At 43.0% G+C, this 21,403-nt stretch overlaps 1 protein-coding gene across 1 annotated transcript in view; it reads right to left on the bottom strand.

Moving 5' to 3' along the window:
* ABTB3 (ankyrin repeat and BTB domain containing 3) overlaps window positions 1–21,403 on the bottom strand; it is a 389,892-nt gene that overhangs the window by 324,452 nt on the left and 44,037 nt on the right. Inside the window, exons 2-3 of the mRNA XM_067010051.1 lie at window positions 16,853–17,013; window positions 6,501–6,598 (exon numbers count right to left, since the gene is read on the bottom strand). The gene's annotated coding sequence lies outside the window, so the exon portion shown is untranslated. The remainder of the gene's footprint in view (window positions 1–6,500; window positions 6,599–16,852; window positions 17,014–21,403) is intronic.

The raw sequence follows: 21,403 nt of genomic DNA, 5'->3' as shown, positions 1-21,403 counted from the left end.
CATTGATACAATAACATTATCTAAGTCATATTTCAATTGTTCCCCAAATGCCCTTTTAGTGGGTCTTTATGTCATTTGATGACTACATAGAATGCTACCTAATGGATGTCCAGTAATTTGTTCAGTGAATCTATTGTTAGACATTTAAGTTCTTTCCAGCATTGCACAATTATAACCTTATCTAAAGAAAAGTCTTTACAGCTTTTTCTTTATATATTTGACCTCTCATTTCCTTGGGGAAAATTCCTACCATGGAGTTTGGCACAAGGCAATATAGCATTCTAAGAGCTTACTGCACAGTGCTAAATTGCCCTCCAAGAAGATTGTACCAATTTATACACCCCCCCCCGCAGTGAACGAGAGTGCTTGTCTCACTCCTTTGATACCACTGGCTATTATCATTTTTGTATTTATCAGTTTAATAAGAGAAATAATAACTAGCATTTATATACCACTCCTGGTGTGCCAGGCACTATTACAATTGTATGATATCAATGAGGAAACTGAGGCAGCAACCTAGGCAGCCTGAACCCAAAGACTGTGCCACTATTTGCTTTATGCTCTTACCTTTCAATATAGAGTCTAACATTTACTTAATCACCCCAGAAGTTGAATGTTTTCACTTGTTTGTCTTTCATATCTTTGCCCGTAAGAATTCCCTGTTTATGTCATTTCTTTTTTTGGAGTGGGGAGGGGGCATCCTAAGATGTTTGTCTTTTTCCTAATGACTTTTAGGAACCACTTACAGAATAAAAATACTAACTCTTTCTCTGTCGTATACACTGCAGGTAATGCTCCATGGCTTGCCACTTGCCCTTTGTATTTATTTATTTGTTTGTTTAGCATAAGATTTTAATTTTCTCACAGTTAAAACTGTCAATTCTTTTATTTAATGTTGGTAAGTTAGAAAAGTCTGCCTTCCTCTCAAGAGGATAAATATTATCCTATCTTATATCTTCACATTTTACTTTTAAATCTTCAACCCATCCCATTTCTGTGTCTTTGCCAACACCGGCATTGCCTCTTGCCTACCAGGGATAGAAATGGGACACAGTTTGCTGAGGGGTTGGTTCCAGGACATCTCTTACTTCATTAAATCTGGAAATGTCACGTGCAATCCCAAGGAGCAGTGCACCAAAGACAAAATAGGATTGTGACACATGTTTGACAATTAAGACAAAAGCCCTGCTTCCACAGGCTTCTCTGAAGCAGGCTGTTGTGTGGAGAGCAGTGGTAGTTGAGGGGAAAGCATGCCAAGAATCATTTCAATTTGAAAGACCTTTTCAGGGCTTTATTTGTTCCAAGAGTTCTTTAAACATTTTAAATACAGTCCGATGAAGTGTTTCAGGCAGTTTCAATACCAATTATGTTTTTTCTCCTTGAGTACAATGCTTTGCTTCAATACACATTACAGTTTTCAGCAAAGCTTTGATTTTAACACTAACCAATCCCATTCTTTCTTTCCTTGGCTCTCTGTCCAAATATTGTGGCTGAAACCATTACTCACAAAATGAAACAATTAGTGAATTTCCAAATACACTTCAGGAGAAATACAGCAGCCCCATTGCCCAAGTAACCATTCGGTGCCTGCAGTAGATAATCAGTCAATGTCTGCTTAAGTAAATTAGTGAAAATGTGCATGGGGTCCAGGAAAAGAAGAATAGCTATTAAGTCTATAATGAACAAAGGGTGGCATACTCTGAAATTTTTGCAGGGGAGCTTAAACCTTTAAAATTACAACTTTAATTCATTTACCCATTTAGCTAATAAGAGAATTATCCAGTGTGTATTACATAAAACATTAGCCCTATGAAATGGAGAGCAAAAAAAAAAAGAGTTTAAAAGTAAGAGATCCATCCTCCCCCTCTTAGAGATTGATGGTATAAACTTGCATATTAAAGGCTCTGTCTATTCCTGCAGCATAGAAACACATTTAAATTAATTTAAACTCCATAAGGGCATAAGTCAGGTCTTTTGTGCTCATTAATGTGTCACAAGAGCTTCACATACTGCTGTTAGATATTTATTGAATTCTTTATCTGTTGCTGATAAAGAATTACCCTCAAAACTTCATGGTTTAAAACAACAAACAGTTATTAGCTCACAGTTGTGTATCAGGAACCCAGGCACAGTTTAGATGGGTCCTTAGCTCAGGGTTTCCCAGGCTGCAATCAATGTGTTGGCTGGGCTGCAGTCATCTCAAGCTTCATTTGGGGAGGACCCACTTTCAAGATTAGTTACAGCTGTTGAAAGCCTGCAGGTCCTAACTGGCTATTGGCTGGAGGCTTCAGTTCTTTGCACGTGGGCAGCTCACATGACAGCTGGCTTCTCTCTGAGCAAAAGATCAAGATACCCAGGATGGAAGCCACAGTCTTTTTATAACCTAACATCAGAATTGACATCCATCACTTCAGTCATATTCTGTTTGTTAGATGTGAGTCAATAAATCCAACCTACACCCCAGGGGAGAGGCTTACACAGGGTGTGATTATTGGGAGATGGGGGTCACTGACCAGCTTAGAGGCTGCCTACCATAAAGAATGACTAAAAGAACCCAGCGTTTTCCATACTTATTTGACCTCCTAACTTTTTTCAAGTAATAGCTTTTAACTTAGAAAAACACTTAAGGAAACATGCAAAACTAATATGTATTGAGTGCTAGGTCCTAAGGCATAAGAATATATAAGACAATTTATTTTTAAATTTATTCTTTGTAAAAATATATATATGTTTTGAGTATGTAGCACTGCCTCCTTGAAGAGCTCAGAGTTTAGCTCATATTTGAGGAGTCCCTCTGAGAATGCATCATCCTAGAAGAAGCAGGTTTAATTGATCAGCAGTACAGATTCCAACAGAAAAAGATGGGGAAGGATTCTGTCACGTTGTAGCCTTCTGACTGACTAGCATGTGCCCTCCCTCATATGCCTTCTTGATGGAGCACTGAACATGACCTTACCTTGGCTGGTGGGATGTTCCCACCAGGATTTTGAATTCTAAATGAGTCACATAAAATGCAAAGCTAGTGAGCAAGCGTTCATGGCAGAAGTGGTATTGGAACTGTCAGAGTCATCAAAGCTGATGACAAATATAAAAATTCTCATTCTGGGTGCTTAGTAGAATTGTATTTTCTCATCCTGTAAAAGATTAGGCCTCCCTTGCTTTGGTCAGTTAGATGTGAGGGAAAGTAGCGTGTGCTACATCAGAAAGAAGCTTTAAGAGCTGTTAGGTTGGCTAGCTGCATTCGGCTTCATGCCTTTCCCTTTTCCAGTTTCTGGGATCATGGAAGCGTGAGGCATCCGCTGGCCTGGGCCCATGATTGTAGACATATAATGGGAGTGAGAAATGAACCTTTGTCATCTAAGCCATTGAGATATTGGGGCTGTTTGTCACTGCAGCATAATCTCACTGATACAGTAGTCCAGCAATGAATATCAGCATTCAGTGTCCAGCAAATGGTAGATTGAGTGTCCAGCAGTGGTGCTGCCAGTGGTAGTAGCTTAACCAGCCATGATTTTGGCTGTATTTTTTTCTACCTAAACTCACTTCCTTCCTGCAAGCTACATCCTTTCAATAAATCCCTTTCCTGCATAAATCACTCAGGGCGGGTTTCCATTGCTTGCAGCCCCAAACCCTGTCTAATACTAGTCAGTTCTGTTTCATGCAATAGGAGTCTATTGAGCCCAGAGTGCCCATTATTGTCCTAACTTCAGGCAAGCTTAAAATTGGAACTCAGTAATGAATAAGACATACCTCATCTCAAGTAACCTACAATCTCTTTAAACAAATAATATGCATACAAGTTGAGAATTAAATGAAACTAGTTAAGAAATTTAAAATAAGTCATGTGACCCTGAAGGCACATGGGTGGGTTCTTTACATAGAAATGTTCAGAAGAAACACACAGATAAAAAAGAGATAGGGCATGTATATTTTAATCTCTTTATACTGCACTTTACTTGCCAACATTTGTCTATTGATTTGAGCAATATTTTCTTGACACAGGAAATATGATTATTACAACAGTACCTGGCACACAGGAAGCAGTGAGTATATATTTGTTGAATGATTCACTGAATGAATGTGATCAGGGGCACATAAGTTTTAGACTCAGTGACTTAGGGTTTGAGTCTTGCCTCTAACAGCTATTAGCTGTGTGCTGCTGTACACGTTCCTTATGATTACTGAGCCTTGGAACAGAGACACCTCACCACAAAAATGGAGATGCTATTATTGGTTTCCTAGGATTGTTGGCAGAACTGAATATATGTGATGGCATATAGGAAACATGCAATAAATGAAATATAGGCATTTAGACACCCACATATATGTACCTATGTGTGTGTATACGCTCCTCAGAATTCATTTCACTTCATTTATTAACTCATGTAGAAATAGTTCCTGAGCATCTACCTCATGTGACACACACTGCTGAGGACATGCTTAGTGGCGAGCATGACATAAAGCTCACAAAAAGTAGGATGACAAGGGACATTCAGCAAGCTAGGAGACTTTACTACAGGGAAAGTTTGGGCTGAACTCTTATAAAAATCAGCAATCAGAACTTCCAAAGTCCTGGAAGTTCTCCCAAGTCCCACCCTCTATACTTCTCCCAGCTGAGAAAAAAAAACCAAAAGGCAGATGAGGCAAATGCTGTAAGTCACCTCTCTAATATCCATTTCTCTTTTCTCCTTACTCTTAGAAACTTGATATGTTCTTTAGGGTAGTCATGTGTCCTGCTGTAAGACCACATCTCCTAACCTCTCCTGCAGCTGAGGGTGGCTGTGGGACTTGGTTCTGGCGTAAGAGATGTCAGCAGGAGCGTGCTAGGTATTTCTGGGAAAGATTTCTTTCCTGATGTAAGTGTCACCTGGAACATGAAGGGGAGGCCAGAGTGGAGTGAACATCCATCCTGTGTTCACAAGGACACCATAGGGAAAAGAAAGCCACCCACCAAAGATGGCAGGGAGGGGAGGTGGAGGAGGAGCCAAGGGGTCCTGATGGCGAAGCCACCCTACAACCTGAATAAGCCACTAAAGATATATATTGGAATATTACTCAGCCGTAAAGAAGAATGAAATAATGCCATTTGCAGCGACATGGATGGACCTAGAGATTGTCATACTGAGTGAAGTAAATCAGACAGACCAAGACAAATATCATATCATATCACTGATATCATATGCCACTATTGTTTGGGTCTTCTGTTGGGCAGCAGAATTATGAGCCTTTGATGTTATATTTATCCATCTGACAAACATTTAATGAGCACCTACTATGTGCCAGGCACTATTCTAAGCCCTGGGGATAGAGCAGAGCAAAAAAGACAAAAATGCTTATCTTCAAGGAGCTTACTTTTGGGGTCAAGGGTATAAACAAGACAAGCAGTGAAATATGTATTACGTTAGTGCACAGCTCTAAGGAGGAAAGTAAACCATGAAAGGAGGATAGAGGCTGTTGGGAGAGGGAGGGTTGCAATTTAAATGGGGTGACAGGGAAAGTTTTTGGTGAGAAGACTCATTGAATCAAGACCTGCAGGCAGTTAGGGAGCAAGTCATAAGGATACTGAGGGGAAGAATATCCCCACAGATGTGGATCAGCCTTTCAAGGCTGAGGTGGAAAGATATGTTCTAAGTTAGGGGACTAGCATAGACCCAAGTGTGTGGACTGAGCAAAGTGAGCAGGGTGGGAGGACAGGGGTCTGAGAGGTGACCATGGGGAGTACGGATGAGGCGATCATATAGGACAGGGGTTGGCAAGCCTTTGCTGTAAAGGGCCGTTTGATTTTATTCTTTGCAGCCCACGTGGTCTTTGCTGCAACAGCTCAACTCTACAAGAAAGCAAAGGGTGATGAGGATTAAGTAGGAGTCCAAATAGGAAGCTGAGATAGAGACTAAAACTTTGGTTCAGGAGTTGCAGGGAGGCCCCTCTGAGGAGGTGACATTTAAGCCTAGTCCTAAAGGATGCAGAGGAGGTAGCAACAAAGAGTGAGGAGTGGGGGTGGGGAAGGTTCCAAGGTAAAGGGAACAGCACGTGCCGAGCCCTGAGACAGGAAAGTTGGGCCTGTTTGAAGACCTAAGGAGGCCAGTGTGGCTGGAGCACTCTGAGATGAAGAGATGAAGGAGGGGAGATGAAGAGATGAAGGAGGGGAGGCTTCCTCCCAGTTGCAGGGAGAGACGAAGAGAGTGGTCAGAGCTGAGTTTGCAGAGGTTGTCAGCCAGCTAATGGAGGGCCTTGTAGTCATGGGAAGGAGCCGGGTTTTACTCTGAGTGCCACAGGAAGCCACAGAACTTGAAATGCATTGCTTTCTAGCTGTATTTTGATGTTATAGAAAATCTGTAGAAATGTGAAAGTCTCAATTTGGACATTCATCTCATGGTAAGCTGATTGAATTAATAACCCCAATTCTTCACCCCTCTCTATATCCATGTGCTTTTTCATGTGACTTTCCAATTCTTTTCAATAAAGATTCACCTAGAATCTGGGCTGGACATATGACTTACCTTGAAAGGACTGTTAGCAAATGTGATGCAAGCAGAGACTTGGAAAAGCGCTTTCATGTTTCGACTTCCTCTGTCATCATAAAACATATCTGGCCTAGCTGGAAGGAGAAAGACATGGATCAGAGCTGGGACCCAGTCATCTCATTCAAGGCCATCCTAGATCCGCCAACAGCCAGCCAATTCCCATACCTGGAAGTGAGCTTAGCAGAACTGATTAGCCAAAACACAACTGATCACAGGTACGTGAGTGAACCCAGCCAAGATCAGCCCAGCCCAGAACAGTTTGACTGTGCAGACTTGTTAGCTAATAAATGTTTTTTGTCACACGTCATTGAGGTTTTGTGGTTGTTTGTTACATAGCATTATAGTGGCAATAGATAACTGACATACACTTCAAACTGAAGCTGCTTAAATCTAAACTCCTGAAACCTCAAAATCAATCGTTCAGATGGAGTGTCTGGATGGTTTAGCTCCTTCCAACACGAACTCTGGAACCTTGTATCTTGTATTCAAATCCCAGCTCTACAATTTATTACCTGTCAATGATTGCACAAAATATTTCACTTCTCTGAGCCTCAGTTTCCTTATCTGTAGGATGGGTTTAATGATTATACCCACCACATAGGTTGTTAGAAGAATCAAATGAGAAAACACTTCATAGATGTTAAACACTCTCTCTGCAGCTTTTAGTTGTAATCACCAACATATTCATATATGGGAAACAGAGAATAAAAGCAAAAAGGAAATAAAAGCAGCCTGGAAAGCGTGGCCTGGGGAGGATATATAAGAACTTTTATAGAGCCTTGTGTTGACAGTCTGCTGTGGTTAGTAAGTTGCATCTGTTGTAGGGAAGAACCAGAGAACATAACATGTTCCGTGGGCCATGATGTGCTTTGGTTGGAAATCACTTTTCAGGTGATGGATTGAAAAGGATAACCAGAAGCTAAGAAACTGTCAGGCTAGTGTTACCAGTGCCCCAGAGGTGGCCTCCCAGGCTGGCATCATCCACAACAGCACAAGGAGGCATCAGCCAGCAGTGCTCCACTCAGCAGAAGTAAATGGTCAAGGTGTCCTACCTGTTAGACATGGTCCTGAGACCAAAAGTGGCTGATCTGGATAAGGGTCACTCTCACCAGCCAGACAACATCTGAGGGTTGTTCCTCCTCCTGTTCTCTGATCCCACCTCCTGCTTCCTCCAAGGCCCTGCCTCATTGATTCCTCCCTCTTGCCTCTTAAAGTCCTGCCTCTCCCTGCATCCAGATGTGCTCAAGTACCCCTATTACAAAACCATCTCTCCACCGGGCCATGCTTGCCCTCTTTCCTTTCCTTCAACACTTCTTCAGAGAGTTGCCTACACGTCCCACTTCTTCCTCACTCTCCATGTTTGCCTTCCCTTCTCAGAAGCATTCAATTCTAGTTGTTTCTTGGTCCCCAACAACCAACTGTTTATAAAAGCCCAGAGACTTTATATCCTTAATATCTCTCACTTCCATTGTCTTGTTGTTTGGATGTCTATGACCTTGGTTTTGGTACTTTTTTTTTTTTTTAGAAAGTTGCAATAATCTCTGGTCTCTTTCTTTACTAATCTACATTCCATATCATTTCTGAACTCTTCTCTCTGAATCACAATTCTGAGCCTGGCTTTCTCCTGCTCAAAACCTCTCAGTGGCTCCGCATTGTCCACAGAAATAGTTTGAATTCTCTAGATTATCCCGAAGACCTTCATGTTCTGGTCTCACCCAGCTTTCCAATTTATTTCCCACCACGTTCATTCGTGAGTCCTATGCTCCCATCAAACTTAACTATTTTTTATTCCTTGTGCATACTGAGTACTTGAATACCTCCATGCCTTTGTTTATGCAGTTCCTAGCAGTCCATCCCTGCAATTTCTACACACCTAAATCATACCAAATCTTCAAAGCCCAGCATAAATGCTTCCTCCTCCATAAGTCTTATTTTACCTTTTCAGGAGAAAGCAATCTTTCCCTTCTCTTTCCCTAGAAATGGATACTTTTAGTATAGTTTTTGTATGTATTATATCTCCCATATTGGACTAGGACTTCTTGAGAATACAATGCATCTTTGTATCACTGCAAAACTCAGCACTGTGCATTGCACATAACAACTGCCCGATTAGCATATCTAAATAAATGAGTGTATTTAAAATACCATTGGCATAAAGATGATAACCATAAGTCATAATCGCCAACAATTATACCATATACTAAAGTCATGTTTATCGTATGTTAATTTAGGGGTTGCAAACTCGGGAGACTATCAAGGCCAAGAAAGTAGTGTAAATGGTAAAACAGGGTTGGGTAAGTACAGTGGCCAATGCTATGATGTCTGCCATATCTCATGGAGGCAGCTTCTATTCAGCAGCAGCCAACAGCTGCCAGCCAGAAATGTGGGCCCAGCACTACCAGGTCATTTGATTATTAGAGAGGTGTTAGAAATATAAATATTTATGTGAAATCTTCCAGTTTTTAAAAATTGGCAACTAGCTTAATTTTTAAAAGTTGGGCTGCAAGTTGGAAGTGTGGGATTGGAGAATACTGTATTCTGTTTACGTGAAAAATGCTAGTTAATTGACTTACCAGATACCAGACTTATACTCAGTCAAAGATGGCTGGCTCTCCGAGAATTACAGCATCCTACAATGCATTTAAGGCTGGTTCTGGGGTTGATTCAGAAGGCACTTTGTGGCTTTGCCATGTCTAGGCTCCCCACTTCCGGCATCAGTCATCATCAGGGAAAAGAGAGAAGAGCTTTCTGAGAATGGGAACCCTCTGTTTGTCTGCATTCTGGAGATAGTGGCATTGCTTTTTTCTGAGTACATCGATTTCCAAGGCTGTTCTCATTTCCTCTGTCTCCTGCACTGAGCAATCACTTTGCGGGCCTCTGGGCAGGTAGCAGAAAACTCCAAGGCCCGGTCTCCCAGCTTCTTAAACTTCGTATAATCTCAGTGGCTTGGCAGGGCCCACACTCAAGGAACTGAGGGCCAGACAGGAAACCACCATGTTCCCCTGAAGCCCCAGATCTTTGTTTGGCACCATTCTTATAGGACTTATTAATAATCTTAACAGTAACAAGGGGACCATGTATTGAACACCTAAGCTAGCCATTTCACAAGCTTTCTCACAACAGTCATGCAAAGTAGATGACTGGATTAATCAGGAAAAGTTTATGTCTATAACAAGACAAGCCCTAAAATTCCAGTGGTTGAACACGATGAAAGTTTATATCTTGCTCACCTCACAAGGGTTGGGTGATTTGGGTTAAGAGGGGGAGCTCTGCTCTATGCAGTCATTTAGGGACCCAGGATCCTTCCACCTTGTGGCTGGACCCTCCTTTAGGGTATCAGGATCCTCTCTATTCAGCTGCAAGATGGGGAAAGAGAGAGAATGAGGACAGCACATGGGAGAGTTTTATCAACCAGTCCTGGAAGAGCTCACATCACCTCCACTTACATTCTAGGGACCAGAACTCAATCAAGTATAGTTAGGCTGTGTGCCCAGGAAGGAGCAGAAGCAGATATTGGTAAACTCTAGCAGCCTCCCCATTTCCCGGAGGAGGAAAATGAGACTCAGAGAAGTTACATCACTTCCCTAAGATCATATACTACTAAGTGGCACCTCAAACCTAGGCTGGTCTGGCACTGACATCCACTTTTATTCACTGCCCCACTTGGCTCTATTTGCATCTCCTATTCCATCTTGTACTGTGAGCATTAATGAATTTGAAGTACCCACTCCCATAAGACCACTTGCATCTGCTGAATATGTTATTGGCATATCCCCATGGGATTTTGCCTAAAAAGGCTCTCAACTCCCAAATCTTTGGGCGCACACAGTGCTTTCTCCTAGGATAGAAAAGGGCAAGAAAAGAAGCAGGCCACAAGCAATGTGTAGCTCACCTGTCCATCAAGGTTTACCTGGGACATTCTGAGACTAATAGTATACCACTTCATATTGTTAAGTTTGCATATTGTTTCCCCCAACCCCAGTAGCTAGAGAGCACATCAAATCTCATACTACCTGAATGCTCCAGAGCTCCGCCATAGACATGTACACATCATCAGTATCTATTCATGTATTTTAGTTGTTTAATTTCTTAGCGTTAAGATAGCTTAAAAGGTTCGTACAAATGCAACAATGTCAACTATCTGAAGGAATTTGACAGTATAATTAGTTAGCTACAGATAGGAAACCTCAGTGTTACTCTTTCTAGAACTATCTTCCCCATGGGGGGGGGAACTTGGCTAGATGCTCCTGTCACACACTCTTTCAGCACTATGTATTTTAGTGTACTTCCTTCATGATACTCATGACAATTATAATTTTTAAAATTGCTTGTGTAATAATTGGTTTAATGTCTGCCTCTCCCTCTGGACTATAAATTCCATGAGGGCAGAGATCATGTCTTTTTCATTCACCACTTGTATCAGTCAGCTAATGCTGCATAACAAACAATGCCCTAACACAGTAACTTACAACAATTATTTATTCTCAGTCATATAGCCATAGGTTGGCTGCAGTTTGATACATTTAGGCTGGTCTCCACTGAACTTAACTCCAAGCTGACAGTACTTCTTATTCTTTAGAACCACTGGCATGTTTTTCTCATGGCACTGACAGAAGTGCTAGAGGCATTGAAAGCAAACAAAGTCTCTCAAGGCCTAGTCTTGGAATTGGCAAACAGTCACTTCTGTCCACACCCCATGGGCTAAAGTGAGCCACATGGCCAAGCCTGACCTTAGTAACATGGGGAGTAACATACTCCACCTCTAGTAGGGACAATTGCAAAGGGTGCAGGTACAAGGATGGGTGAAGAATTGGGAGCAATAATGCACTGCATTACATGGTTGTGCCTGCAGTAGACAGCACACTGCACTGCACATGAGATGCTAAATAAATAATGCTTGAATAAATATATAGGGTATTCTTAGTAAATTAATCTCTCTAGGTTGAGAAGAAAACTACTGGTTGGTGAGGATTACCTAATGTGGCAGGATAATATATTAAGAGATTAAGAGATGTTTGTTCTTCCTAAACCTTTCCCTCCTTGCAGTTACAGCAGGGAGCCAGGTGGACTTGTGTGCTTGCTTACAGGGTGGAAGAGCTGAAGCAACCTGGAGCTGAGAGCTTTTCCAATCTTTTGTTGAAACCTCAGCCACTTGAAGAGAAAACACCAAGGAGGACAGAGAGACTCTGAGAAGGGAGGATAGAGAGACTCTGGAAACAGGATGACTTGCCCAGCCAGGGAGGGGAGTACTGACGTGGTCCTCCATGCACGGAGCCCCACGCACTGTTCTGTGGCCTAGTCTAGAAGATGGAAGAGCTTCAGAGAGGATGACTGTTCGGTGTGCCTGAGGCAGGGAGACCCTGGCCCCATCAGGAAAAATCCCCAAACCCCATGACTGGCCCAGAAACAGGGACTTCTGGACCTCAAGGGTCCCCCTCTACCCCCGTGAGCTTGGACAGTAAGGATGTCTGACCACTTCAGTCTCTCAGATCCCGTTAAAGCCTTGGAACTTGAAGGCGTTCCAATAAAGTCTGAGATTAAATTTTCCACATCCCAGGGGAATAAGGGTCTAGTGTCATAATGAAGGTGATTTAAAGGAAATTTAAAAATGCTATTTCCGGGGCTTCCCTGGTGGCGCAGTGGTTGGGAGTCCGCCTGCCGATGCAGGAGACACGGGTTCGTGCCCTGGTCCGGGAGGATCCCACATGCCGCGGAGCGGCTGGGCCCGTGAGCCATGGCCGCTGAGCCTGCGCGTCCGGAGCCTGTGCTCCGCAAGGGGAGAGGCCACAGCGGTGAGAGGCCCGCATACCGCAAAAAAAAAAAAAAAAAAAAAAAAAAAAAAAAAAAAAAATGCTATTTCCTATATACCCAAGTTAGAGAACAGTTATTCATACCCGTTAAAGTATAAAAATTATAGCTGGGAATTGGCAAACCAAGCCTCTTTGAAAGCTTAATGTAATAATAGTATTTAAATATTTTGATTGTTAGCATTTTCATGTGAAATCTTATAAATCCATACAAAGGCTTGTGCAGAGCACTAGGAGAAAGATGCTGATAAGAAAATAAAGGACTTTCCTCCCCACCTTCCAGGGTTGGAGGTTTCTTTTGTAAAACCCACACAATCCCAGATTGTGAAGTTAAATGAGCAATCGTGGTTAAATTATGCAGGCTCCCAGCTGTGCTGTGATGTTTGCACACTTTCTAGGAAGTGACTAATTATAATTAGTGCTTAAATAAAAAAGACATACCGTCATTAAAAGAAAAGGAGAAAAATAAATCTTACACATTTAGACCTTGGCCTCCCAGCACTGGCTGTTTCCATTTGCTCATGCTGGGCTGCTAGCTGAAATGACAGGAGGGAAATGAATGCTGCTTTCTGCACTTCATGTGAGAAGATGGGTCTAGATGTTCATGGGTCAAATGAGGACGCCAGACACAGAACAACTTCCGAGACTAAGAATCTGATGTCAGCTGGTCACCTCATCAGGAAGGCAGGGAGGAGGAGCAGAAACGAGGAGCAAGCCCTCAGCAGAGCCGGGATCTCCTTCTGGTTATGTCCCTTGTTATTTGTGGACGGTCATTTAGTGTCTCTGGGTCTCAATTTCCTGATCTGCAAAGTGGATCAACAATGCCTGCCCTAAATGTTTGATAAGTTTGTGTGTGTGTGTGTGTGTGTGTGTGTGTGTGTGTGTGTGTGTATTTTTTTTCCCCTGCAACAATCAATAGTCACTATTATTTGAGTGCTTATGAGGTACGAGGCCCTGGGCTGGATCCTGTGGATTTGGGGGCAAAGAAAAAATACAGAACTTCCCCTCCTATGCTCCCCCAGCCACCCTACTTGTCTTTATCATGGTGGTTTCCTCATTCATCTCCCTCACTAACAACCCTTCACCATTGGGTCTTGCATACATCCCCAGCACCTATCATTGTGTCTGCATGTAGTAGACACCTGATAAGTATTATTTGGAAGAAGGAAGGGAGACACCTTGTCTCATGTTGATAGAAAAGGATTTAAATATATTAGTTTTGCCTCATCTGTACCATAAAGTCTTTTGAAACAAGGAGTGTGTCTGACATTTCTCTTGGTATTCACTACAGTGCCCAGCAATTCTGAGCATGTAATTATTCATATGTTCCCATGAATATTTATTGAGCCCCGACTTTGTGGAAGGCACTATAACAGGTGCCGAGGACACAGCACTGAACAACACAGCCGCCCATCCTGCCTCCTGGGACTTAGGCTGGAAAGGATAGTCAGATCATTAATGAATCGTCAAACCGATAAATACTCAACCACAAACTGTGAATAGTTAATGCAACAAACACTAGTAGCTGCCTATTGAGATCATCGCTCCCTTCTTTCTTGTGCTAACAGAACCCTGCTTTGTTTGAGAGGCCATATCCCCAGTTCTGAGTGACTCAACATCAGTTAGTTGAATTGAACTAAACTGTCATGATACTTCCATTTCTCTCTGCCAGTCATTGGTCTGGAGTGGACATGTGACCCAGTTCTGAACAATAGGTTGTAAGGGAGAGTCTACTGGGGGCTTCTAAGAAATATTTTCAAGAGAAAATCCCTTTTGCCCCTTTCTCCATCCTTCTTGCCTGGGATGCAGTCATGTGGTAATGTGATATTTGCAGCTGTGGCAGTCATCTTGTGACACCAAGGGGACACATTGTTGACAGACTGATGATGGCAGAGCAGGCAGACAGAATATAGCTTGGTTCTTGATAGCATCTGTTGGAACCCAATGAATAGCTAGCTCCCTTTTTCCCATTCTGAGTTCTGAACAAATTGAGAAATCGGATAATGGAGGCAGAGATGAAGGGGAAAATATCACCTTGGTTGCTGATAAATGCTAACTATGAGGATGTAACTTAATGCAAGAACCAGCTGGGTCTGAGCCCCCAGGTTAGGCAGACTTAGCACCAAGTTAGAGATCACACCCAGAGCAGCAGAGACCAAGGGCTGCGTGTGGTAAGTTCCGTCCCAGGAGGAGCTTGACCAAATTTACCAAACAGATAAGCCACTTTTCCCCACCAGGGACAGCGAGAATAAAGGGGCAGAAAGAGAACAGAGGTTACAGTGATTAAGCTTCCTTCAAAGGGAAGGAAACTTCAGGAAGGGGCACAAGGCACCTGTCCCTCATCCGAACCACACAGTTGAGCCACTGCACCAACCCTAGCATTGCTTGTAAACCTCTTATTACATGAGACTCATAAAATGCTGTTATTTAAGTTACATTTAGTCAGGTGTTCCGTTCACTGCAACCTAACTGTTCTAGGAACATCCTGATTGTTCTGTTCAAAGCATCCTAACTGGTCCGAGCACAATGAAAGAAAAGCAAAGGATAGGGAAAGGAATTGTACTCTCACTACAAAAGGGGATTGAAAGGGGACTTTCATTTTTATTTGGACAGAGGTGAAGGCAGTCAAGGAAAAGACTTGCACACCTTGAAAACCTGCAAGGTACAAACCCAGCCACCTCCCCGGCCCTTTAACCTGCTCACAAGCTGATTATTTACTGGAACTTGATGAGTTTTGTGAATAAAAGCAAAAACCACATCCGCCAGGTCTTCCCAACTCCTTGCTAAACAGGTTCATTGTCGTCCCTTCAGGCATTCTCCTTGGGTTTTTTGTGAAGGCTGACTCAGCTACTGCCTTCCTTCAGAATTCTCCTCCCAGTTTTGGATTCTTTGAGTCAGGCCCCAGCACATATTCTCTGAGTCTGTATCAATATGCGTTGTATCAACTTCTGCTCCTACAAAGAATTAGCTTCCCACTGGCTTTTTCTTTTCTGAACCGTTTCCTCTGTGGCAGGAAAGAACTCTCAGAATTAGAAGGGATGACAGACACTTAGACACTGGAGGCTGGGTTCTGTAGTTGGCAACTAATGGGGGTTTGGAGGTCTCCACAGTTCCCCTCTTTCAACTGATAGATGTTCCTCCCTTTTTTGAGGGACCACCCCTTGACAGAGGCCACTAGCCATGCTCCATACTCTGGCCTCTGGGGTTGCCACAGTCACACAAGATGGACCAATAAGAAGGCCAGTTTCTTCTGGTCATAGTGATTGGTTCAATGATGAGCATGTGACCTCAGCTGAACCAATCGCCCTTCAGCTTCATTCATTCTGGTCATAGATTCGAATGAACCTGCAGTTGCTGGTGGCTTGATGCCCCACTAGGGGAGAATAGAGCCCACACAAGGAGAGACAGCAGAACAAGAAGCAGAGAGACATAATAGCATTTGAGCCTCCTTGGGGCAGATGTCTTGGAGACTAGCCTGTACAACTCCTTGATTATTCAGGGCCAAAAATTACATATCCCTCCCTCACCCCATGCTTTTTTTTTTTTTTTTTTTTTTTTTTTTTGCGGTATGCGGGCCTCTCACTGTTGTGGCCTCTCCCATTGCGGAGCACAGGCTCCGGACGCGCAGGCTCAGCGGCCATGGCTCACGGGCCCAGCCGCTCCGCGGCATGTGGGATCTTCCCGGACCAGGGCACGAACCCGTGTCTCCTGCATCGGCAGGCGGATTCTCAACCACTGCGCCACCAGGGAAGCCCCTCACCCCATGCTTTTAAAAAATTTTCTTAAACTAGTTTGAATTGAGTTTCTTCTACTTGCAGGGAAATATTCTTGACCAACACAGATTAATTAAGCCTTGACCCCCATATCTATAGCAATATCAGATATTAGAACAGAAAGGGATAGTTGTATTCACTTATTCATATGATCATTAAATGAAAATCTATCAAGTGCCTACTAGTCCAGGCAAGTATAATAATGATTAAGGGTATAGTTTAGGAATCAAAACTAACTGTGTGTTCAAATTCTGTGGCTTTGAACCTCTTCACCTCTGTGTGAGGAGGTTCACCTCTCTGTGGCACTGGGTAAGTAAACTTGCTGAGGCCTAATTTCCTCATATCTTCAAATAGAAGTTTAAAATATCTACATTACCAGGTTGTTGTGTAACTTAACCTATTGTAACTCGTTTACCATTTAGCCTGCTATATTCTAGGTGCTTAGAAAATGACAGTTCCAAATGTATATACTATACATCAGAGAAGCATAAGATTTTCCAGGTTACCCAGCTATCTAAGGACTCAATCTATCCTTACCTTACTCAGATTTATCAAATTCCCTTAGAGAATCAAAGAATTTAGATCTAGCTCACCATCCATTATTTTGAAGGGGTTGTCATTAATTTAAATTTGGCCAAGTAGAGGGTAGGATTACCAGTGCCTCAGAATTCTCCTTTTAATATCAATTGGTTTGCATCAGCTTAAACAACAGAAATTCCAAGTTGTGGTAGCTTAAGCACACATTTACCTTTGTCGCACAACTGAATGTTGGAAGAAGGCAATTCCAGCTGTGTGGACACTGCGATGCCATCAGGGATCCTGGATCTTCCTGTCTGCTCTGCTATCCATAGATGATTAGCTTTGATTCTCATGGACACGAGATGGCTGCTATAACTCTAGCCATGACGTCTGCATTCCATACGGGGAGTAGCATAGGGAAGGAGGAAGAATTGGTATCTATATCAGAAACATAAGAGCTTTCCCAATAAAAGTTTATATATTCTATGTCCAAATAGAGCTGCAGGAAGTCTAGGAATGTAGCTGTTCTCATCTGGGTGTGCTGCTACCCTGAAGAAAATCAGGGTTCTTTAGTAAGGAAGACAGAGAATGAATATTAGACAGGAAACTAGCAATGCTTGCTATACTCCTAACCTCCATTAGGCAGGTTTACCTGAACCCCAAAGGGCTTCACCTTATATTTCCTATCAAACTCTTAGTTACAGACGAATATTAATTAATCATTTAATTCATTAATTAAGTTGTTTTTTCACTCATTTACCCAGTCAACGAATTGCCAGGTATTGTGCTAAGCAATGTGAGATTACAGGAATACGAAGAGATGATTTCTGCACAAAAGGAGCTCTCAGGTTAATGAAGAAGACAGACAAAAACAAATCGTTACAATATAAATCTGGTGAATGGGGTTTTAGCTGTAGGTTCATAGAACAATAGGAGCATGGTCCAGGGAGTGGTAGCTAACGCCACCTGCACAGGTGAGTCAGGGGAAGCTTCAGAGAGGAGGTGACCTTTGGCCTGGACCTCGAAAAGAGAGTAAGTGTAAGTCAGGATAGGGTGTGCTGTGCTGCGGTAACAAGTAAATCCCCAATCTCAGGGGACTAGCACAATAAAAGTTGCACACTCACGCAGAAGCGAATACAGACATAACTGGTCAGGAGGCTGTCCTGCGTACCTCTCCATCACCTGCTGACTCAGGGGGTGCAGGCCCTTCCATCTAGCGGCTCCACTGTCCCCTGAGGCCTCAGAGTCCTTTCCAGATACTCTGAATCCAGTAGCCACTGGGTGAAGAGAAAGTGTGCAAAGGATTGTGAACCCCAAACAGAGGCCACATCAGCCTGAAGTGCCGTACATTTCTGCTTATATTCCACCGGTGCTAGTTGCATGGTCCCGTCTCCATAGGCAGCAACTCTGCAGGATGGAAGGGTTATGCCATTTCTGTTGACCAACTAATCATCTCTGCTACTGTAGGACTTTACTAGGCAGAGAAGGGAGATAAAAGGCACTGAAAGAAGAAGGAGGGACTTATGCAAAATCCTAGAAGTGTGGTGTATTAGGGGCACAAAGAGTAAGTTTCTGTGGTTGGGTTTCAGGTTACAAGGGAGACTCGAGTAGTATCTAAAGAGGAATCTGAAATGGTAAATATGATGGGCTAGGGAAGGTCCTTGAAGGAGCTTGAATTTCATGCCAGGATTTGACCTTGTCTTGTAGGCAGTGGGGAGACGTTAGAGGTTTTATATGTAGCTGAGCGGAGGATGGATTAGAAGGTGCAGAGACAGGAAGCAAGGATCACATTTAAGAGATGAAAGCAAAAGTCCAAGTGAGAAATTATAAAAGCCTGACCTAGGGCAGTGGCTGGAGACTAAAGAGGAAAAGGCTTTGAGAAACATTGCAGAGGTAGATTTGATTGGACATGCCCACGATGGAATAGGGGAGATGGAAGCTCCAGTAAAATACAGTCTGCACCACTCAAATAGAATTCTCTGCTGTACTCTCCCATCTTCTTCCCTCCTATGGCAACCTACATTGATTCTATAGGAAAACCAAAGAGCTACTTTTCTTCACTTGTCAATTTGGAACGAACCTATGCATCCTGGCATCACCCTGTCCCCCATCCTCAGAGTAAGCTACCCCACCCCAGTACTCTTCTTGCTCAGCAATTCAATAACAACACAAAAATGATTGGGGCAGAATAGTAAAGTGCTTAAGAGTATGGCTCAAGCATGAAGCTGCATAGGTTTGTCTCCCAGCTTTTCTAGTTACTGGCTATATATGACTCTGAGTAAATTAAAGCCTTTCTGTGTTTTAACTTCTAATGAAATTAGGCAATTAATATTCTCTACCATATAAGGCTGTTGCAAGGGTTAAATGATAGAATCTTATATAAAGCACTTAGAACAAGGCCAGGCTCTTGGTAGGCACTCAAGAAACATTGGCTGCTGTCCTTGCTGTTGTTATTATTACCACTGAGCACGTACCACCAGGCAGGCACTGTACTAGACATCATCACACCAAAGCTCTCTCACCAAGACAAAACAAAAGAAAAGATTGCTACACACCCCTGCACGTCACTCTCCACTCTTGATTCCAGTGTTTCTGTTAGACCAGGCCTGATGGGACCTCTGCCCCGGGCCCTGCTCCTTGGAAAGTTTCACATAACACGAACATAAAAAAATACATTTATTAAAGGGCACACCATCACCTCTGTTCCTCGGGATTAAGTCAGCAGTGGAACTGGATTGTGAGCCCAGGTAACCTGACTCTGGAGCCAACAGCAAGCGTAACCACTCTGCTCTGCTAACCCTGTGAGTTAGGTATGTTACCACACTTAATGCTCACAATAATCCTAGGAAGTAGGAAATATTTTTATCTTCAATCTACAGATAAGGAATCTGAGACTGAAAGACATTAAGCCATTTGCATGAAACACAACAGAAAGTAAGTGTTGGTATTAGAATCCAAACCTGGATTATTTGGTTCCAAGTCTCCTGTAGTTGTGCTTAAGCAGTTAAGACAGGGGTTTGTCAGGGTCTCTTGATATATCCTTGAGTATTAGAGGTTAGATAGAGCTGTAGAGTATGGATGGTAGTTGGATGTATAACTGGCCAAATGACTGTGCCTAAAGGATATTGATTAATGGGCTGCAGCCCCTCCTTTGAGGAAGGTTTCTAATACAAGGTCATAGAACGCTGGCTGCAGCACGGTCCAAGCACAGAGGCCTGTGCCATCCATATCTAGTCTGGTCTCCATGTGGATCTCTAAGGAGTTGTAACTGGACAGTCAGGGCTGGGCTCAGAAGACGAACTCTTGTGTTGTATTTCTCAACATCTCATGAATGTCGAAGACCAGCTTGGTCTGCTAGAGGAGAGGGGGATGCCAGAACTAGCCCACAATGCTTCAGGCTCTGCAACCAAGACCACAGTGAGAGCTGCAAAGAGACCGTGGAGATTCAAAGTCAGGAGGAACTTTCTTAAAGTCAGAACAGTTTGTTGATAGAATGGACTGTTGTAGATCCACATAAACCCAGCAGCGGGAGCTCTGTGGGGGTAGGGCTGCCTTTCCTACAACATCCCAAAATAATGTCTGACTGTCCTAGAAGGAAAAAAAATGGTAAGAACTGGATATTCCATAGACCTGTCAAAAGTCCGTGAAAGCACAAATGGAAACTATAAAGCAGTGTTTTCTATTTGTTCCACAGTAAAATAAAATTGTGAAAATTTCAGCAAAGTAGAAGGAGAAAACAAAGACTATGAGCATTATCTTCTAGGGAGCCCTACCCTATCTAAGGTAGATAGCCTTACCCCAGCCATTTTCTCTGCTATGTCTGTGCTATGGGATCCAAGCAGAGGGTGAATGGCCATTTTGCAGGAATAAGATGCTATAGATATTTTCAAGCATTGATGGAAAACAAGATTCAATGAGTTTTGGGGTTTCTTTCAGTCCTGACATTCTAGGGTGGAGGTTTCCATGTCCTTTTACCCATTCTGTTAGAGAAACTTCCCAACCTAATTCTGATTCTGTCCAGTTCCAGTTTGTAGAACCAGGGCATTCTGCATGGCAGCACACAGTAGGTGCTCAGTACATGGTGCATATATTTTAAGTGGGAACCTCCTTTCCCCTTGCTTCATGTTTCCAAGTAGAGGGACCACCATTCAAGTAACAGTTCTTCCCTCTTCTCCCAGATGAGGAGTGCCTTATCCGACTGGCGAATTTAGGACAAGGAGCTGAGCGTGCTGAGTTTCATCTCTCTCTTTCTCTGGGGACCAGATGCTCATCAGCTCTAAGCAGGTCTGTCCCTGTAGGAGAGGCCTGTGTTTGGGAATTAAGTTCAGTACTGGGAAGTGTTAGCAAGCAATTTGGCCAGATCTAAGCCATGCTTATTGTTTTATCAGCAATAAACCTGGCATTTTAATTTCCACCTGGATGACTCCTTCGGGTTTTTCTCAATTAATTAGGAACCTGGGCAGGGAACATGGGTGTCATTTATTAGTGCCCTAAGTCCCAACAGTAGAATTATCTTACTTGCAGACAGGCCCTCCGATTTGGTTTACCCACCTCATCAGCTTCATCTCACACTGCCCATTGCCCTCTTCTTATCTTTCAAGGACATCAGGATGCTTGTAATTTCTTTCATGCTCCTTGCTATTTCATACTTTTATGTCTTTGCTTGTGTTATTCCTTCTGACTGCATATCCACTCTCCCCCACCCTATTGCCCAATCTGCTAACACTTATCCACCTATCTGTTCTTAATGCCTCATCTTAGCGACACCTCATCCAGGAAG

Source organism: Kogia breviceps, chromosome 12, assembly GCF_026419965.1.
Source record: "Kogia breviceps isolate mKogBre1 chromosome 12, mKogBre1 haplotype 1, whole genome shotgun sequence".
NCBI classification, from domain to species: domain Eukaryota; kingdom Metazoa; phylum Chordata; class Mammalia; order Artiodactyla; family Physeteridae; genus Kogia; species Kogia breviceps.
This window is presented reverse-complemented; position numbering and strand designations above follow the sequence as displayed.